Source organism: Sinohyriopsis cumingii, chromosome 4 (genome assembly GCF_028554795.1).
Source record: "Sinohyriopsis cumingii isolate HCF-2022 chromosome 4, ASM2855479v2, whole genome shotgun sequence".
NCBI lineage: Eukaryota > Metazoa > Mollusca > Bivalvia > Unionida > Unionidae > Sinohyriopsis > Sinohyriopsis cumingii.
This window is the reverse complement of record NC_142964.1, coordinates 147,701,144-147,723,281: the sequence shown is the minus strand read 5'-3', so window position 1 is coordinate 147,723,281 and position 22,138 is coordinate 147,701,144. Positions and strand designations below refer to the sequence as shown.

General features: G+C 38.1%; 1 long non-coding RNA gene across 1 annotated transcript; it reads left to right on the top strand.

The window, feature by feature from the left end:
• The first annotated feature begins 4,650 nt into the window (after nucleotides 1-4,650).
• LOC149802300 (uncharacterized) lies at nucleotides 4,651-9,167 on the top strand. The gene is made up of 2 exons (XR_016420521.1): nucleotides 4,651-4,738; nucleotides 7,707-9,167. It is a non-coding gene; the product is annotated as an uncharacterized LOC149802300 (long non-coding RNA).
• The last annotated feature ends 12,971 nt before the right edge of the window (nucleotides 9,168-22,138 follow it).

Genomic DNA, 22,138 nt, shown 5'->3' with positions numbered 1-22,138 from the left:
TGTTTTCAGACAAGAATCAATGGCTAAATTAAAAGACCAAAACAATACAAAAATTAATTATTTTGCCCCCCCCCCAAAAAAATAGTATGAATCTACACAGCCTCCAGTTGCATCAAAGGAAGTAAAAAGTGAATTCGTCCGCGCCACTCATTAATTACACGAAAACAAATAGGACATATAGATATAGTTTGAAAAAGGTCTCAGCTTTTCAAAGGAATTAAATTTCAAACAAAAAGACTTTTTTTGTTTTGTTTTTTTTAAATATAAATTTTCATGGATTCAAAACTATTCAAGTGTGAGTGGAAGAATTATTGCATATCGCAATGTGAACGTTGTCGCGATTCACTGAACAATATGCTTCGGGACTCACTTCTGAAAATTTCAAACAACATTCGCATCAACATGGCTTGAAGTCGATGCTTCCCCTATTTCCAAGTACCTCAAGCCAACAGCTATTGTCAAATGAAGGTTTTTTTTAAAAGCGCAAATGATACAAATAAGTTTTCACGTATACACCCAATGTTCACACATCATGAAATCCTACTTTAAAACATGCATGGGTTTTCTTGTTTCACAATTGTATGACCCATCAGTAAGCCTTTCAAAGCTGAAGATTGGTACTTAACGCCATGCACCATGAGATACAACACAAATATCTAACACAAAGAAGTATTCCTACCTTAAATTACTAAATACGTATACCTACGTTTTCGCTAGCCAAGGTTCCAATATGTTAACCCTATCTACACCTTGGCGGATCGAACATGTATTTGAGTGCTTCGGGTTTTTTAATTTCACTGGATGCGGCGGCAAGCCATCGCATCCAATCAAAATCAAGTTGTTCAAACTTGAACACTTGTCCATAATGATCTAGACAATGGGAGCGCGAAAATGGAATGGACTCATAAATCAGCAATTTTCCACTGCCCGTCCGTGTTTGAATAAATACATCCCTCACCGCCAATACATCTGTAATTACTTATCTCTGGTATTTAGTCATACTTTCGATGTTAAACTTACAAGGTATCCTTCTGAAGTAAATTGCCCCCACCATTTTCGACCTACGTACAATACGCCGTTGTTGCACGCTATTGGTTAGTCGGCACAACATACTAAAGAAGATAATTCATGAACCCCAACAGATGTTGCTCGGACAAAGCACTGAAATATATGTTCGCTCATCCAAGGTGTAGATGGGATTACCGCACCGGAACCTTGGCTAGCGAAGATGGTATACCTACAAATATAGCGAGAATTCCCTATGTTACGAAATTCAAGAGGGTCCACTTTATGAAACTAATCAGTGCTACGATAAAGTCTTGTCAGTGCTGTATATTATGACGTCTACTCCGAGAAATTTGTTGTTGTTGTTGTTGTACGGTTTAACGCCATTTTTCAGCACAAGATAGGATATACATGGCGGCCAGTATAAATGGTGGAGGAGGAACCCATGAAAACCCTGGAAAGAACCACCGACCCACCGAATATATTGGCAAGCTTTCTCATATACCTACACTGGCCGAATCCGAGACTCGAACCCACGCAGACAGCGGTGAGATGGCAGTGATCCGTAACGGTGAGTGCAATAGACCACTCGGCTACTTCGGGCCCCCGATACATTTCTTTTAATTGCTCGGTTTAAGAAATACTTTCCAATAATAACAAAAAGAATCAATCAAATCTACCAAAGCTGTAAATCGATGCGTAAATACAAATAGTACATTAATTTCGTTTAGTACAGTATGAAGCATGACAAAACGAATCAAACGCAACTTTGGATGCCTGCAAGATATAGCATGTTGCCTACATGGAAATGTAACAATAAAGTCGCCGTGGTCACGAAACAGTTTCACACCAACTCTTTGGATAATGAAGAAGACCATCTCTATGACTAGTACAAAAGTTGTGTGTGGCAAACGTGTCATGGGTTTGGGATACACAAAATATATAGACGGCTTTTGATTACACTGACAAAGCTGTCAGCGAATGAAACTGTATATTACGGTGGCATCTTTACAGTGTGGTGCGAGAAGATTTGCAAAAATGCATCCACGAATAAAATACAGTTGATTAGGACAAGCAGTCTTAGAAATAAAATGTTGGTAAAGATATAGCAATATATATGATTGAAACTTGAAAAGTAGGTAACTCTGACATGCTGTGAGTTTTCTTCCAAACGTCATGGGCTGTGGGATTATTAAATTATTTCATAATCCACCCATCCACCCACACCCTCTCTCTGTCTCTATCTCTCTCTCTCTCCTACAAACGAAACCAACACCTAACAATCATTTACCATTAAAAGAATAAATCGCGCTTGTGTCGTTGTTGTTGTTGTTGTAGGGTTTAACGCCACTTTTCAGCACAAGAGAGGCTATACATGGCAGCCAGTATAAATAGTAGAGGAAGAACCCGGGAAAACCCCAGAAAGAACCACCGACCCACGAGAAGCTGCTGGCAAGCTTTCTCACGTACCCACAATGGCCGAACTCGAGACTAATACCATCGCAGACAGAGGTGAGATGGCAGTGATCCGTAACGGTGAGCGCTTTAGACCACTCGGTCACTCGGGGCTCGCGCGTGTGTGTGCGTGCGTGCGTTTAACGTCAAAGAGCACACAACTATTTTACTTCTAACTCCATAGGCAGTGGGATTATTCAATTATTTTCATAACTGCCACTACAGATGAAATATTAACAGAGAACCACCACGAATACAAACAGTACTGGAAAAAGGGAAATAATTCTTTTAAGTTTATTACTTATTATCGCGGCCTCAAAAATGGAGTGCATTCCCGTGGCAATATCCCGCGTGCTCATAAGAATCCTTTCCTCGTCCGAATAAGAAAGAAAGAAAAAGAACGTAACTTAAGAACAACACATAAAAAGCAAGATACGGAAGGCAAGGTAAATTTCTATTTTACCTTTTGGGCCAATACATTTGCAGTATATTTGTTCAATAGACACCAGAACACGCACATTATTGTTGTTGGTGTTGCTATCTATTAGCATGGAGCATAGTCAGTAGCCGGTAAATCAGCCCAAACCTTAATGATCATGACTGTATTTTTTATTCTTTTTTTGATTTGATCTCGCCTATCTATCAATACATGCAAATATTTGCACACACTCTTCTTAAACCAAGAATTAGTTCTCCGTTATTTTTTTTTTCTCTTTCTTTACACTATTTACATCGGTTACAATTTATACACTTAAGTCTCACTGGACAGTTTATCTGGTGAATTTTGATCCAACAATGACCAATTACAGAAAAATGAGAATACTTTTACACTGAAGATACAAATAAAAACAAACTAATGATTTTTGTGGAAAGCGTACATGTGAGATTCTGACTGCAGTAATCAGGTTAATTCCTGGTGCAACTGGTGGTTTTTATACTGAACCAACACTGCCACCAACCCCTAAATTTTACACTCATTTTTGACAAGAAATAGCTATTTTGAATATTTTCCTGTGACAAGGCAGCTAAAAGAATCAGTATGTGCCTTATGCATGAATAAAGTTCACTAGTACTATAACAAATTAGCATACTTTTAATCACCCGTCAACCATCTAGATTTTTAGACATTTACCTCTGTAGCAGACACATATAAATACGTAAGCCAAATCGGCAGCTCATTTGCAGCCCAAGTTACGCATTGATCTTCACTGCTCATCTATCTGTGACAGGCAGTCACCAACAAGCCAACCTATTTCCAAGCCTAATTCAAAGTAAATCTAAACCACATTATAGATTTAGCTTATGTGTGAATTTATAAATGTTAGGCTTGTGATTTTATAAATGTTAGGCTTGTGATAATTAGATTCATGCCTTCTACCTAAAAAATTAGGGGGGTGTCAAAATACGAAACTATCCAGTGAGACCTTACTGGTACTTCTCGCGACTGTTGAGTTACCGTCGGTTGAAGGGCTCCTTTGACGATATCTAGATGGCTGTGTCTACAGTCTACTGCCAGTGTTTGTTGAAAAAAGGCTGTAAAAAGCATTTCAGACTTAAATTGCTCATAAATATAACTGTTATATATATATATATATATATATATATATATATATATATATATATATATATATATATGCGTGTGTGTGTGTGTGCTATTGTGATAATATAGTTTTGACATAAAACATGTGTTTGTTAATTATTAATTTCCTGTCATTTCTAAAACATTACATTCCAGATAAAAATTCGATATTACTTATCTACATAAAAATATTACAGTAGCTTTTTTATCTTTACAAGTGCATACAACTGTGGCTGTTTGGTATAAACTTGTGTATTCTGATTTATAACTTGTAAAAATGGTCATGCTGGTTGGAAAAATAATGTTAAAAATGTAATTTGTATCACTCCACTGTTACTTGTGATGCATCTGTCGGACTGGTTACGTTATGGTCACCGACTTACCCTGTCATAATATTTTCAGTAAATTAAATAGTAAGATGTTCATTGTAGATTTATTTTATACTGTGTTTGAATAAAGTAACCTTAACTACTTTTATATATTTAACACTTGATATTTACGAATTAATATACAAATCGTCACCGTTACGTGAGTAAAATTGGGGTCTTTTTTCATCGAAACCCCAAACAGCTGCACACGAAATTCAGTTTGCACACGACACACTTGCTATCCTGTTGTGAAAAACCATCACGAAACCGATCAGGGGTTGTTTACAGTTGCTGCTTGCTAAGGATGTCCTTAAGGATGTTACGTGAACCGGTAAGTTACGTGATATGTGACAAAATGAGAGAATTCTTTAGTGGTAGCAAATATACTTAATAGAAATTGCAGGGATCGCGCTACCAAGCAAAGTGGGCGACTAAGTCGCCAGATAAATGTTAAAATTTCACCTTATTCTGTTCACAGGTGCTCAACGCGAGCTTGATGTTGAGAAAAAAATAATAATCTGAAGGAAAAAAATCATACAGAGTGACAAAAATAGCTCTCTATCATAATATATAAGAGAGAAGGTACGGAACTTCCAAATACTTCGTTCCACCCATGACCCTCGATTTCCTTCTGCCATTTCCGTCTTCAAAGGCACACGTCCTTACTATATGGCTTGTTTTCTAAGATATTTTTCTATAGATCAAGCGATTGACTTTTCTGCGTTGTAGCAAACTGAACTTACGGGCTCCGAAACGTGCGATTTTCGAGAATTTTCACTACAGAGACAAGTCCGAGCTCATGTGATACTATGTATAACCTTTTGAGCCAATCATATTTCGGCGTTGACGTGTGTGCCGCATAGTTTACCTATATTTTGAAAATAGAGTCGCATGTATACGATGTATGTGCAGTGAAGAAGACAATGTCTAATTCTTGCATGGAACAGGATTCCTAAAGTTGAATCGAGTTAATGGTAAGTAAAACTTTTGCATCTACCACTGTTCTGTAATTCAAGAAGGGATGTATCGTAGAGTCGCAAATATAGTACATGTAGCTCTTGTTACCGTTTTTCACATGTGCACGCACTTGTCTCAGCAGTAAAAACTTCTCGAAAATCGCACGTTTCGGAGCCCGTAACTTCAGTTTGGTACAACGCAGAAAAGTCAATTATGGCTTGATGAATAGAAAAATATCTTAGGAGGAAAGCAAGCCAATAGTATGGTCGTGTGCCTTTAAAGACGGAAATAGCAGAAGGAAATCGAGGGTCATGGGTGGAACGAAGTATTTGGAAGTTCCGTACCTTCTCTCTTATATATTATCATAGAGAGGGTCTTATGTCAGAACGGGTCATGGGGGTAATCTAAGGTATTTTTGTCACTCTGTATGATTTTTTCCTTCAGATTATTGTTTTTTTTTTCTTCTTCTCAACATCAAGCTCGCGTCGAGCACCTGTGATCCTGTTAGGAACGCGAAAACGACTTTGCCCCACAGAGGCTGGTAGCGTTACTTACATTTGACCTGTCATGCATGTACTATATAATAACTACTTGTATAGTACATGTATGACAGGTCAATTGTAAGCAACGATACTAGCCTGCTCTTGTTTGGACGTACAATGACGGTATGAACCAACAAGGGACACAACCAACTCCTACCGCACTAAAAAAAAAAACAGCCTCACTTTCATGTCCACGTTGACTGGCCTCTCAGGGATGTTCTATTACGCCGTTTCTTACGTTCATTTTCATTGGCTGTTTAAAATTAACATCCAATATGAACTCTTGATACATTAAGCTTGTAGTGCAGTGACATTAAGTTCCAAAAAACCTGCTGAAATCGACGATTCCGATTGTTTTGAAAAATTCAGAAGCTTGATTTCCATAGTACTAGCTTCTGCTCTGCTTAAGTTTAGCATATCTTTGAAGCGCAATCAATTAACAATACATACCTTCAAGCATTTTATGTGTAATTACCGTAAAATGTTTGATGAACTTACTTCGATTTGAATTGAGGGGTCGTGTGTGAGCAAGCCGGAAGTTGATACTTAATATGCAAGTGAAATCCCGCTGAATGGAATACTGTCCTTTCATTGGTTAAAAAAATGACGTCCTGCATTTGTTTATACCTTATTTTCAGTTGGCCAGTGAAAAGGCATTATTCCATTCAGCGCGTTGTTCTTGCATATTAAGCGGGTGCGATCACGGCCATATCGAGCATTAGCGTGGTAAATGGTCTGGCATTCTTTAAAGGTATGATAGTAAGCCCAACTTAGGATACGCATACAAAGTCGAATGCGTGAGCTAAACATCGGTACCAGATTTCTTACGCTACGAGAAATGTAGCTTGACTATAAGCGTTTATTCTTAAATAGGTCGCGCGAGAAAGGAGAGAAGTGTCCTCTCTTGTTAAAAATTGATATAATTATACAAATATTAAAATGCTAGAAAATCTATTTGTGGTCCAAATTTTAAAATGAAAACATAGCATTTTATAAACAGATAAATAATATCTATGAATGTGCCAAATTTGGTTTTGATATCTCTTCAAATAAAATAACGCTGGGTATGGTACCACTTTTTGGCACAAACATAATTCATTTTTAAACAGTATTAAGTCGACATTGTTTGAAAAAAATTCATAAAATATACAGTTTGACATATTTTCATAAAATAAACTTTTACGTGCTTCTTTCAAATAGTATTACATGTGTGCAAATTTTGATTGAGTTTTCTTTGAAATAAAAAAATTATTGGTTCATACTGTCAGTAGTTTGTAACTTTTGAGAGTATCCCTCACTGTGGTCAGGAATTTCTGACAGTCGTTTCGTACCCAAATGAGTCGTTTCGTACCCAAATGAGTCGTTTCGTACCCAAGGTGCTGGTCGTTTCGTGCCTAATGCTATAGTTTTCATTTCATCAGAACAAACTATTTCTATGTTGCTTTTGTCCCTTTCTGATAGATAGATAGATAGATAGATAGATAGATAGATAGATAGATAGATAGATATAAACAACCAATATTACAAAGGTAATTACACGAACGATCAATGCTAAAATCAATTTACGTGTTAGTGAAGCAACGGCTATACATAAATGGATAATAATAATAATAATAATAATACGATTAATAATAGGAACATAATGAAGGGATAATACTATATGACCCTGTATACTTTAAAGGGAAGCAAAATTGAAATGTTAAATTATCAAATGTTAAAATTCACGGATATCTAGTAAGTTGAAGCTTTCAAGCTTAATTCAGTTTCACAAGTTGCTTTCATTATGTGTCTCATTTTCAGGTGATGGCACTACCATTTTTGCCTGCAGACATATAGCCCCTGCCTTTGCTAGTCTTAAGGAACAGTCCACGAAGATTCCCCTGTTATACAGTTGGGTTGACTATGTGGAGTCAACCTGGATTACGAACACCACATTCCCGGTAAATCATGGTCTGTGTTCAGAAAATCTGTTCGAACCAACAACGATGTAGAGGGTTGGCATCGTAGGATCAACGCAAAAGCCGGCAAAGCCAGTCTTCCTTTCTATGTGCTAGTTAGCCTCTTATACGACGAAGCCACTTCAGTTGTTACGCAGATTCAACTGGTATCAGAAAAAAAGCTGAGAAGATACCAGAGAAAAACATATAAAAAATGCAGGCGAGAATATTCTCGGTGTGGGAAGAGTACCAGAACGGCGTTATCTCCTCAAAATTACCGAAACGTTGCAGCAGCATATACGGACCGACAACTGGCTGACAAGGCAAATTAACTGCATTATTATACAATGATTTTCAAATCTGAAAACATAAATGCTTATAGTAATTATGTTTTCTTCATGTATGTAATCAAACTCTGGAATGTACAATTCGGAATAATGTTATTAGTCATTTGTTCTTTAAGAAACTTGTTTCAGCTAATCTTTCGTCTTACTGGGACGTCTCCTTCAATCATTCATTGGATTGTAATTTTTGCTGTTCTATTCTGGAAAAAAAATATATGCGGTATTAACTGGGGTGCTGTATTACAAACGTTTCAATACTGCCAGAATCAAAACATGCATACATATATTCGATTATTGAAATAATTAAATCACTTTTAAAACACATAAGTAAATATTTGTCAAATGCAGTGCCAAGTTAAATTATCCTCTCTCTCTCTCTCTCTGTCTGTGCACGATTATTTATGTGCATTATTTTTAGGAGGATAACAAAATAAAACAGATTATGCTAAACAATGAAAACAAATTTTAACTTGCCATGAAAAAAATATTAATATTTATACTTAGTTGAAAACAGAGAGAATTTCAATTATGCCACCAACTTGTTAGTTTCTTGTGATCGGTGAAAGTGTCCAAAACTTTGCACAAGTATGCTAATGCGGCCTGCAGTGTACCCAAAACTGGCTTGGCGGTCCGTATAGTATACCACGTTCAACACCTTTAAAATCACGCTATACAAATTGAAATTAACACCAGTATTGGTCCTTGGAGAAGAGAAACGTAATCAAGCAACACTGTTTTATCTGCATTCAGCCCCGTTAAAAAAATATCGCAGAATTTCTAGTTGCTTTGATATGATAAACATTTGCACCGATGTGTGCAGCCATAATTTTCTGCAGATTTAAGAAAAAAGAATGGAATTATTACGTTAATAAACCTGGCCAACGTTTTATTTTTCTTTTAATGGCAATGTGAATTTTTGTTCATTCTTTATAGCACATATATGCTATTATACAGTGAAAACAATACAATTACTGTAATTATTTGCGTTTGGTTAATTTTTGCCCAGATATGCTTTGCTCATGCAATTTTTAAGGTAGGAAAAAGATTAGGCCTAGAGAGGGAGCGGTAAATATGACAATACTGTATATTTGACCTTGTACATTAATGGGTACGAAACGACTACCACCTTTGGTACGAAACGACCACCACCTCGGGTACGAAACGACTATCACCTTGGATACGAAACAACCAGCACCTCGGGTACGAAACGACCAATTTCCACTGGGTACGAAACTTCTTTGGTACGGAATGATCATGAGCCCTGTTTTAATAGCTAACTAGCCATTAACTCTTTTCAAAGCAAGATATCACTGCTCGATTCCTAAAGTGTACTATTTGACGATGAAAATGTATTTCTGTTTCAAGATTAAACATCGGTATGTAAATAATAACTTTTTGGAGAAAAGAAGCGGCAAAGAGGACTTTCTTATTTAATTTTTCTTAACATGAAGATTTTAACTGCCGTGTTTGCGTTATTTTCTTTATAAAATCAGTTTGAAACCGTAATTGAACCTGTAATGGCGGACATCACTGCGTCTAAGAAATAACACATCATTATATTGTCAGTTTTCGTAAATAAATGGACAGAAAGATGAAGGAAGATATATAATTCAGTGAAAACAAAGTCTAAATATTATGTGATAGCAGATTTAGTCTAAATATTCAGTCACGTAGATCAGAAACATGCAGAACGAATGGTATGTTGTATTATTCGAAAAACCGCTGTTAAGGTCAAGGCTGTTTTGTGTCGACGTCATTCATTTTTGTGAAAATACGAAAAAGACTGAAGCAGATACTACTTAACCGATGCATGTTGTTACTACCAAAATGCCGGCAAATTATAAAACCATAAATTTGCAGTCCTATTAATAGATAGTTGTAACGAAAAGTGAGTGCTTATATTAAGAAAATCCCTCTTTCTAAAATAATTTTTCCTGGTTCTGTCGATTCGATTGGAAAGAGGGTCTCGTTCAGTCATATCGACTTTAATGCTTCAGTGTGTTGGCTATGAGTAGATACAATAATGTTTTATCGGCAACAATGAAATTATTAAGAACAGTATGGTATGAAGTCACCTGCGCATTTACTGCGGTGTACATCTTACAGGGGTTGTTTCAAAGTAGTTTAGAAATCTTTTGACTGCAATTTGATTCAAAACTTTCAGCAAATAGAATAAAAAGGTATCAAACTTTATGTCAACAGCAACATCAGATAAACAATAAGGACCAAAACGTTTCCTTTGACATCAAGTACTTAGTTCAAAAGTCACCGTAAGCATGTTGGCGTGCCATTGAGCATACATAAAAGCCAAGAGGTGAATAAAGAATCAGTATTATATATTACAAATGAAAATAATGCAATAAAATATACGTCTAGGACTATATCAATATTTTAAAGAAAATGTACAAATACATTACAGACCCAGTATACTAAATAATACATGGTGCATAAATATTTCTATTTTTTAGAATACTTCAGAATTAACATTGTTAGCCCAGTTTGTCAAGAAAGTTGGCAAATTAAGGGGCAATGAAGAAGCTGAATACAGTGTGGCTAGTTCCAGCACCAAACCTGTCAATCGCTGGCTCCCAAGTATTTATGAATTTTAAATAGAGAATAAAGTTCGTTCTTCCGTCCTTGTTACACGAGTTACATTTTCTACCCTAATAAAGTTTTAATATCAATTTAATGGAACATGAAACAATGATATATATATTTTGTTGTTTTGTGCTGATTGCAAATGGCCAAATATTAAATGTTTTCCCATGAGAATATTTGTAAATTCCAAATGTAATGTTTGAAGTTGTTTCATGATGGATTACGAGTACATGATAAATGGACACATTTTATATACATCTGAACCATACAGCTGCATATGCTTTTATTCATTATGTAGTTGCAATACATTTATGCTAATTATTATCCAGATAATAAACCAAATCATCAGTTAAATATCTAATTTGTCCGTCCTGTTATGTGAGTTTCACGTTAATAAGAGCAATGTCACAAGCAAAATTTGGAAAGGAAAACTGAGTTTATCTTCCAGCTGTTATATTATAGAAGATGGGATTCTAGACCAGAAAAAAAAAAAACAGGAAGGGGACAAGGGTGAATAAAAAAGTGAATGAATGACCGAGTTATGACAGTGAAACTATAAAGCGCAGAAATGCAAACAAACCAATGAATGTGAGAATAAAAGAACTAATGAACGAAACTGAAATTGCAGTGTAGGAGGTTATTCGATATATGTATGTAGCAGATGGTGTCACGTGCATGCATTTCTTAGCATTAGATATATTTTTATACAAATATGAATTAACAGCCACTCTTCCTATTCTTTAAAACCCTATTAAAACATGCCGTGGTATGTATAATATGTAAAGAGATAAAATGTACAGCTAAATGCCATATTAGCTTTCTCTCTCTCTCTCTCACACACACACACACACACACACACACACACACACACATATATATATATATATATATATATATATATATATATATATATATATATATATATATATATATATATATATATATATATAACACAATATAGACACTTAAGTTGGTGTAGATTCATTTGACGACAGACTGCATAGATTGCAACAGGCAACAATTTCAAAATATTTCTTGAACTCGCCAATAATTTTCACTCTACGATTAAATTTACGTCGGAGTCATCAAACATTCAATATTATTTGCATTATAGAATGCCATCAATATTATTTACTCAGTCTAACCTTTTGGAGGGGAACATAGAAACTGATCTATACTCTAAACTGACTCTCACCAAAATTTCCTCCTGACCAGCAGCCACCGCCAGCACGTAATAAAAAAAGTCGCCAACCATTTACAACGTGAAAGGACATTCAGTCGAGTCTCTTGGGATGTTAACCGATTGAATCAAACCTGAGGTGAACAGACATAGAACGCATACGTAAGGAAAGATACTGGACATTACAGTTGAAAACTCATGCGGACTTTGGCCTAAATGAAACAATATAAGCTTCCAAAATTACGGACAGTCTTTCTGCCGAAGTAAGATTTGCACTAATATTTACCCAAGATATTATTATTATTATTATTATTATTATTATTGTAGTTATTTTCCAGTAACCCGATATACAATTATTTTAACATCTTTCCTTCAGAAGCTTTCCCATAACTCTACAGTGATATAATTTCGTTTCGAAATCCTGTAGATGGCGTTCATCTCTCGCTACTCTGTTTCCATCCTTTGTTCACAACGTAGAATTAGGTCAAAACATACTGGTTCGCTAGGTGATAGAAACAAGAACCCGCTCGTATATCATCTCTGCACAACGCTGTACTGGTATATCTATTGTTGTAAATTGTCCCATAGTGATTCTAACACGTAGGAGTCCAGAATTTTTCGTAGAATTTGTAGCAAAGTATCTTTGCCGACTTTGTTAATAGTTTCCAAAGCTAGCCTTTTAAGTGATAGAGAACACACTAGGCCCACAGGTGCACGACACGAGCTTGATGTTAAGAAAAAAAAGATACAATCATCTAAAGGAAAAAATCATACAGAGTGACAAAAATACCTTAGATTACCCCCATGACCCGTTCTGACATAGGACCCTCTCTATAATAATATATAAGAGAAAAGGTACGAACTTCCAAATACTTCGTTCCACCCATGACCCTCGATTTCCTTCTTCTATTTCCGTCTTTAAAGGCACACGACCATACTATTGGCTTGCTTTCCTCCTGAGATATTTTTCTATTCATCAAGCCATTATTGACTTTTCTGCGTTGTACCAAACTGAAGTTACGGGCTCCGAAACGTGCGATTTTCGCGATTTTTTTTTACTGCTGAGACAAGTACGTGCACATGTGGAAAACGGTAACAAGAGCGATATGGACAATGTTTTCAACTCTATGGTGCATCCCTTCTTGAATTACAGAACAGCGGTAGATGCAAAAGTAAGTTTTTTACTTACCATTAACTCGATTCAACTTCAGGAATCCTGTTCCATGCAAGAATTAGACATTGTCTTCTTCACTGCACATACATTGTATACATTCGATTCTATTTTCAAAATAGGTAAACTATGCGGCACACGCGTCAACGCCGAAATATGATTGGCTCAAAAGGGTATACTTATTACCATAGGAGCACGCAAGTGTCCACAATGAAAAACTTCGCGAAAATCGCACGTTTCGGAGCCCGTAACTTCAGTTTGGTACAACGCAGAAAAGTCAACGATGGCTTGATGGATAGAAAAATATCTCAGAAGTAAAACAAGCCAGATAGTATGGTCGTGTGCCTTTAAAGACGGAAATAGCAGATGGAAATCGAGGGTCATGGGTGGAGCGAAGTATTTAGAAGTTCCGTACCTTCTCTCTTATATATTATGATAGAGAGGGTCCTATGTCAGAACGGGTCATGGGGGTAATCTAAGGTATTTTTGTCACTCTGTATGATTTTTTTTCCTTTAGATCATTGTTTTTTTTAACATCAAGCTCGCGACGAGCAGCTGTGACTAAGCCAGTGTTTGTCTATGGCATCGTAAAATGGAGAAACGATCTGATAAGGGGGCAGGGGCCAGTTTTTATGTACAAATTAAATGCCGCAATCAGCGATCTAGTATAAAAATCATAAAAAAATAAAATACGCAAGTGAGGTCAAAAAGGTCCATGTTTTTTTAGATACTTATATTAAAATAAAGCATAATAATATTATCCACTTGACCAGAGAAGTCAGTGGCAGTTCATATCAGAAGAAGTTTATGCAACCCCAAATTTCTACCGGGAATTTTAATGTGCGAAGGTCATTTTTGACACCATGTAATGCTCACAGTGCAAACACAAGCCCTTTTCCTAGATAACAGTTCTGCAAAACAGCGTGTACTAAACATACCGATGCAATTGAAAATAGTTGTCATCCAAGCCGTTTTTGAGATATTCTACTTGCCCCAAACCGATGTGTTTACTGTTATGGGAGGTTAGCTCTTTTTCCTAGCCGACTATTGGTATTTCATTCTCAACATACTCCAGAGTAGCCATGGAAGGTGTACATGCCTGATATCAGTTTCAAGAACAGCACAAGCCTGAAACACCTAGTTCACAAATATATCCATATCTTTAAATAGTAAACAATAATACCATAGCCTTAAGTTAAGAAATTTGCCAGGGGCCAATTCACGAAACTGGTCCGTGCCACCTAAGGAAAGAGGCTGGCTGTCGCGTATTATTTAGGGAATGATACTGTTATAGGCTTAAGAAGTAAGGTTAATGACCTTGTGATCTTTGAAAAGATTTAACATGTCACTGTCAACAAAAGTTATAGGGAGGACAGAAAAATCTGAGAAAATCTGGGCTTTAGATCAGTATAAGAAAGTCTATGGTAAGATCTAGACTGGGTTGCATGCTACACAATTTGTGTTAAGTGTTTGTCAAGTATATGTAAGATGTAAGAGCTTGTTTAGTCCCAAATGTTGGGAAACTGTTTTGAATTTGCTCCGTTATCACTGTGTGTGTGTCTGTGTGTGTGTGTGTGTGTGTGTGTGAGAGAGAGAGAGAGAGAGAGAGGTTGCCTCGGCATGAACTTGAAAAAGATACTTAGCTTCCATTTCGTCTGCAAGACATAGCCAATAAAGCAGGAGTACCGAGAGAACCTTTAAAATCCATGTCGTGATCTCGTCCCTCTCTCTTTGTCATTTTTTAACACAGCAACAAAACAGGAAAACCAGCAACATAGTACGACAAGATGCCATAACGATACATGCTAGTATACCGCGATAAACAACCTACTAACGTGATAACACGATACCATTGTATCACCGTTTTGGCGAATTCATTATGTCGTTTTATCACGGTATATTTGTCATTTGACATTCTACTATTCTGCCATTTTGTTGCCGCTGTACAACATAGTCATACGAGATAGCACAAAACAGCTACGACAGAGCGGAAAGCTCGGAGATATGCTGTAATGCCCACTCTTGTGGATTTTTTAGATTAATTATTTTAAATGTCACTTAAGCCTCGAATCTTTTCTCTAATATGCCTTTTCTCTTAATATTCAACCTAACCAGATTATTTTTAACTCTTATGATAATTGTTGTAAAATTCTGGCTTAAATACTTCCCGAAAGAAAGTGTTGACAGATTTTTTGCAAATCTGTTACAAATGTATTCGATGGGTTCTGAAGAAAAATAACTTTCAAGCAATTTACCTTCAACGTATGGGCAATTTCTGAAATGTACCAATCTCCTTGCATTCAGTCTGTTTATGGTGCTGAAGTCTCTAATTATCCATTTCGGTCCTGACTTGCAGAACATAATTGTTGAGCAGGCAGGCTTCAGGCATGGTCGCGGCACTTGCGATAAAGTATTTGTTGACAACGGTAGCAGCAGAGGGGGGGAACAGACCGAAACTATTTTCACAATAAACCCTTTCACGGAAACTTTTCCCGATAGAGGGCTTATTTCGACAAATAAACCCTTCTATTCAGAATACAGGACAAAAAAAAATGTCCTTGAGAAATGCTTCGCATTTCCGCTGGCGCGCGAGTTACTTCAATAAATCCGACTCGTATCTGATAATTTCCACGGTGAGGTATCATTGAAAATCAGGTGTAGTTTGCGCCCCCTCTGCTGCTCTACGAAATGAGTTTCCGAGCGCGTTAACGCGCCAAGAAAACATTTTTATGTTAACCATACAGTGTATCAAGTCCGATACGGTATCTTGTTCTGGGATCGTGTAAATTTATTGTCACAAATCCATGCTGGTTTCTTCGAGCGTGACTAAAGAAATTCTTAAACTTATTAATATCCATATCGCCGCTACACCATGTCTGATGAATATTTCTCAGCGTGTGAACATCAACTCCATTAAACACAGCAAGAAGATTACAGTTATCCCTGATTACTTTTGGAATTTGTGTGTAACGCTGAGTAACATAAATCACATCGGTGTTTTTATGACGACCTCGTGAAAATATTCTTGCAGGATTTTTTTGCTTGTCCAGCATCACATCATCGTACACTACTAGGTTATTTATTCCCCCGTCGAGGTCTTCCACGGACGGAGCTTCTTCAATATCAGTTATAAATTCAACAACATCCTCGCCGTCTTCACTCAGCGCTTTTGCACTCTCATTAAAATCTTTTATAACATCATAACAACGTTGATCATCCACAGACGGAGCTATCAAGTATAGTTTGTCCCATTTCATCCACTTCATTATCATGTTCAGCAACAGCTGTGTTTTACCTGATCCTGACGGTCCTATGATGATCATCCTAATAGAGTTTGGTAGCACTGAATTATGCTTGACTGGTTCTTTCCTTCGCGTCGCAGAAAAATCAGTGATCTCCATTTGTATATAAGGAATAATAATTATGGATCTATATTGTGTGAAGTGTAAGGCACGAACCCCTACAAACGACATAACAACCATTACAACAAAAAATAACAGACTAGCAACTTCAGGTAAGTGTGCGCAATGTGGCACAAAAAAATTTAGATTTCAAAAAAAAAGCCTGACAAAGTCGGCGGAGGTGACATCGCAGCAACCCTCGGACGACTTCCAGGTACCCCTTGGGCTAAATATCCCGGAGAAAAACATCTCCCAGGATACAATTACTGCGGTCCGGGAACACGACTAGATATCAGGCTTGACAGCAACGATCAGCCCAAACCCGGCGAGTATCCGATAAACGCTATTGACGCAGCGTGTCACATACATGATATTGCTTATCGAAGTAAAGATCTACAAGACAGGCATATCGCGGATGTGAAATTAATTCATGCACTAAGCGCCATAAAAAATAAATCATTTAGGGAGTCACTCGCTAATTGGTTAGTAAGATCAGCGATGAAATCTAAATTAGTAATCGGGGCTGGATAATTAATAACGATGCAGACAAGTCCAAGGACTTCCAACGCTAGTGTTTCCATGCAAGCGATTTATTATTCCCCAATCGGATACTGGAGAGGTAACTCAGCAATTAATAAACTCGCCAACGCGGCATCAGTAACACGCGAGGTTGCCAAAAAATGGCTGTCAAAACAAGCAATATGGCAAATCTACTTACCACCACCTCGACAAATCAACTTTGCACATTTTGATGTTAGTATCCCCAATGAAGTTCATCAGGCTGACATACTATTCCTGCCTCATGATACTGTCCGCAGAAAAATATACAAATACGCGCTAACAGTAGTTGATGTTGCTAGTAGATACAAAGAAGCAGAACCGTTAGCGACTAAAACAGCGTCCGAAGTCGCCTCTGCGTTTTCGCGAATTTATCAGCGAGGACCTCTAAACTGGCCACGATTATTACAAGTTGATCCTGGCAAGGAATTTCAGGGCGCGGTGTCATCACTGACAAAGCAACATAACGTTACCATACGACGAGGACATACTGAAATTCATCGGGATCAGGCAATTGTTGAGCGATTTAATAGAACACTCGCTGAGAGATTATTCGGATACCAGTACGCGAGGGAATTCATTTACGATACGAGATCTCGTGAATGGGTTGCAAGACTGCCAAACGTGATAGCCGCACTGAATAATGAAATTACCAGAACAACAAACATGAGACCTGTAAATGCAATCACAAAAAAATATATACCCCGCGTCAGTGAACGTGTTTCAACGCAGCCAACGACGCTAGCGTCCCCGTTGCTGGGTAATGTCACCGTTAGGTATTTATACGAACCCGGCGAACTCGAAGGAGGAAAAAAAAGAGCAACCGATCCCACATGGAGTGTTACCACGCACAAGATATCTAGCATAACCAGATCAACTGGGAGAAACGCAATCTACAGATTAGATTCAACTGCTCCTCAGCGTGGGTTCACACGCGAGCAACTTCAGGTGATCCCCGCGGATACACAATTACCACCTCGATCACTTAAATAACTGCAGCAGCACCTCTGCGTCGATTACACTCAAGACAGGTCAACATCACATTTTCACGCGTATGACCGCGATTACTATCTATTCTATCTACGGTAAATTGCCTTGGATTATTTTTCGAATACTGCCACAGCAATAAACAATTACAACTCGCGCAGTGATTATTCTGCTGTTGTTGTAATTGTATAATAAATGTTTCGTCGAGATCAAACTCGTTGCCATTTTTTTTGTCGCTCTGTTTGTAACCGGCTAATTTCTTTCTTATTGTATCATCAGCGATTGATCTGTTGATGCTGTCGTTGATAACATCATCTAATACAATTCTTCGTAACTGACCTATCCTTCTTACTCTTGACACGGCTAAATAAACTAAATTTGACCACTCGATGCGATCATCAACAATCCAAACTGTTGTATCTGAAATAGTTAGTCCCTGCGAACTGTGGATGGTCATAGCGTATCCTAGCGTCCACGGGGATTTGCTCATTTTCAGTGCCTGTTCAACAGCATCAATATCAACTGTGACAATATCATTTAATACTAAATTCTGTTTTTCCGATCTCCCAGGTATATCAACGTCGGTATTCTGCAATCGCGTATCAGCTGGTCTATAACACAACGGCACTGGCAACATGGGAAATTTCTTCTGATGTAACTGAAATAACCGCTGCTGAAGTGTGTCCCTGACTATCTTTCTACTTGCCACAATTAAATCACCTGGTTTCCACGTTTCCCAAAAGTCGCCCAGGGACGTTTCTGGAATTATTTCACGCATTATCTCACATTGGACTTTATTGGTTTGTAGCCTGATCAACGCCTTAAACTCTTTCAGCGTTTCATCGAGTGATCTAACATCGTTAGTTATTTCCTCATAATAATCTACAAAAGTTTTCAGCCACGTGTGTGGAGATTCACCTGTAAATGGCGGTGGTTGACCATGATCGCCGCACATAACAACTGCGGTATTTTTCTTTAGCAACCAATCCAGAAACTGTTTTAATGTATCCAACGGCACAGTGTCTATCTCATCCCAGATTATTATTCCAGGGATATATTTCGTACCCATTCGTTCAGGTGTCCACGTGCCGCCGCTGTATTTGAAAAAACTGTGATACGTGCACGCGTTAACTTTCCGTTGTCTCATCTCCCTGGCAAGTCTGTGTGTGGGAGTCAGCACAATCATGTCAGAACCGCGAAATAATTCAATCGCCCGAGTTGTCTTACCGGAACCACCAGCCCCGTTGAGATAAACTGTTCTATGTCTCACAACAGGATCGTGCACCGGCGGCAGCGAAGTTGTCGTAGAAATTGAAAATTTCCCAGATATTTCTGCGCCGCGATATTCATCCTCGATTTCAACATCAGCCGATTCACAATATCCATGCAACATTTCATTTTTTATTCTCCATGAACCCCACGATGGATCATTCGGTATAACCTTATTCAACGCCGCTAAGTGTTTTTTATCGATATAGAATGAATCCGTTGCAACTCTCACTGCGTCAACGGGAAACCTATTAATCATCGACAATAGGTTTATTGATACATAAGCTAGCATCGAAGATCTCAAATGTGTGTACTGAGATGATTCTCCGTCGATATAACTAAAAACAGTTCCTAATTTTTCCCCGTTTGACAGAAACACATCTTCGCGGGTACAAAACGTATTATTCGTGGCGGCATCAGCGACAATAAGATCCAATTCGGCCTCGTCCATGATTAATCGACTATGATGTAGTTTATGATCATACGCTCCACCTTGAGTAAATTTTCCTATTATTCTTCGTCCTAGATCTTTTGCGGCGCTTTCATCAGTTTGGGAAATTTTAGGAGTTCTTTCGATGATAGTGTCGATAAAAGATTCTGGATACTCCTGGAAATTATTAGTTTCTTCGATGACTTGCGGAGTTGGCAACCAAACTTCGGTTTGACGACAATAACATATAATCGCTTCACTGACCGTCAGCGACAGCAGTATTCGACTGTCAAGCATGTATCGCAATAACACTATTGGGGCCCATCGCTTCTCAACGAAATGTTTACCAAACCAAGCATAACACACAGGATGTAAACCCGTAGCGAATTTAAACGACGACACACAAGCAACCCCGGTCAGGTCAAAATCAGGTAATGGTCCGTTCACGGATACTCTTGTCATCGAGCTTGTAGGATGACCAAACCGCGCAAAATACTCACTGCATTCTCCACGCCCAAGAAAACTTCCTGGATAACACGCCGTCATATCCACGGATATCATATCGCGGTGATCATACTGGGTATTCCACAAACCACCGTGCCCGTATTCGATACAGCTCTGTTGAATATCCTCGAGAAAGCTCTTCGGGGTTGGTCTCCATGAATTTCGTTCTCGGGCTATATGCGTGACAACACCCGGGACAGTAAAACACTGCGTCAGTAACGTATCAGTGTTCGTCGCATGATATTTTTCTGCGAGTTTTTTCATTTCGTGATGTAATGCCGCCGTTCTGTATACCTCCCCGTTGGGTTTCACAAACTGATCAAACTCTCCCTCGAGGTCACTTCGGAATAACCACACCGACACTGGATCGGTTTTACTTATCTGATAAATAAAATCAAACATGGAAACTCTTCGAGTTTCAATGCTGGCATTTCCGCTCGTGGAACCACTAGCATTTTCCAATTCCGGATAATACTTTACAACACGGTCTCGAGGAAATATCCTAACCGAGTCAGTCCAGGCGTGACTGTTATGATCGATAATAGTTATTGGTGCTCCACGGGAATCATATTTACTCTTGTACAATACCTCACCGGTCAACGATGAAACCGTTATAGGAAATTTTAGTAATCGTTCGAGCTCGGCAACATCATTTATTGACGCTCCTTCATCCACTACTTTTGCCGCCCACGCTGCTATTTTAGTCTGTCTTAGCGGTGTTAGGCCGTTTCCTCGCGCGGCATTTTTAAAATGTTCCATTACTCGCTCGGCTACACAATTCAACCCTGTGGATTTTATCAATGACTCTGACATCTTCATCGGGGCGAGTTTATCAACGCGTGGTTTCTTCATCGGATAAATTCCATAAATGACTGCGGTCACAGGATACGCTCTGGCATAATACGGTGTATCAATCCCAACAAGTACTCCCGGGTTTGAGTCTTTGGTTACGACGACGGTTTTTCCCCGTCGGGCATCAAGAATAGGGTCTAGTTTGTCTCTGATAATCCATGTTGTTTCACCTGTTTCCGTGTCGTCGACGCCAACGATAAATTTTATCTGAATGAAATATTTTTTATCATCGAGATACCCAATTATGTTCGACGCGATTGTATCGTTGATGGTACCATCAATGATGGCATTTTCAGAAATGATTTTATACGAAGACCACACATGTGCGGCACCATCACGACGAAACTCTTCTTTGGCGTTCTTGATAACACCAATTACGAGTGTGAGTTCTCGTCGTCGTCGATCAAAAGTTAACCGGTCAAGATCGAATCGACCTCGGGGAAATTGGAGATTTCCAGGTTTTATTCTGGATAGTCTTTCAAAACTCATTATTATAATTAAGACAAGTATTTAAATAGACAAATATATTATATGCACCAATGCAAGTGGATTAAACTAAATTCATCAGCGCCGTGTAGCAAACCATGCAGACACGAATACTGTGGACAACATGCTCAGCAGGTCCGCCGTGGAAGTCTAGGACCGATACCGTGTATCAGATGCGGCATTGGAACACGGGGAAAAACGCAATTATGTTCATCATGTGGTGGGAAACGCTATCGAGAACTGAAACGTTATTATGATAAAAAAAACTGTGATAACTCTCTGAGTTTCTCCGAGCGTGATTATATAAATAAGTTTTCAGACAAATTATGAATTAGACAATGATTTTGCTTATAATATAATGAATCAAGAATTCGTCCCCGAACAAGAATTTGTTCCCGAACAAGAATTTGTTGCACATCCAACTATTAAAAATTATGAAGCAAACCGCGACGGAGTAGTACGACACTGCAGACTGAAGAAACCAGTTGGTTTTGTAAGTAATACTGGTTATCGTC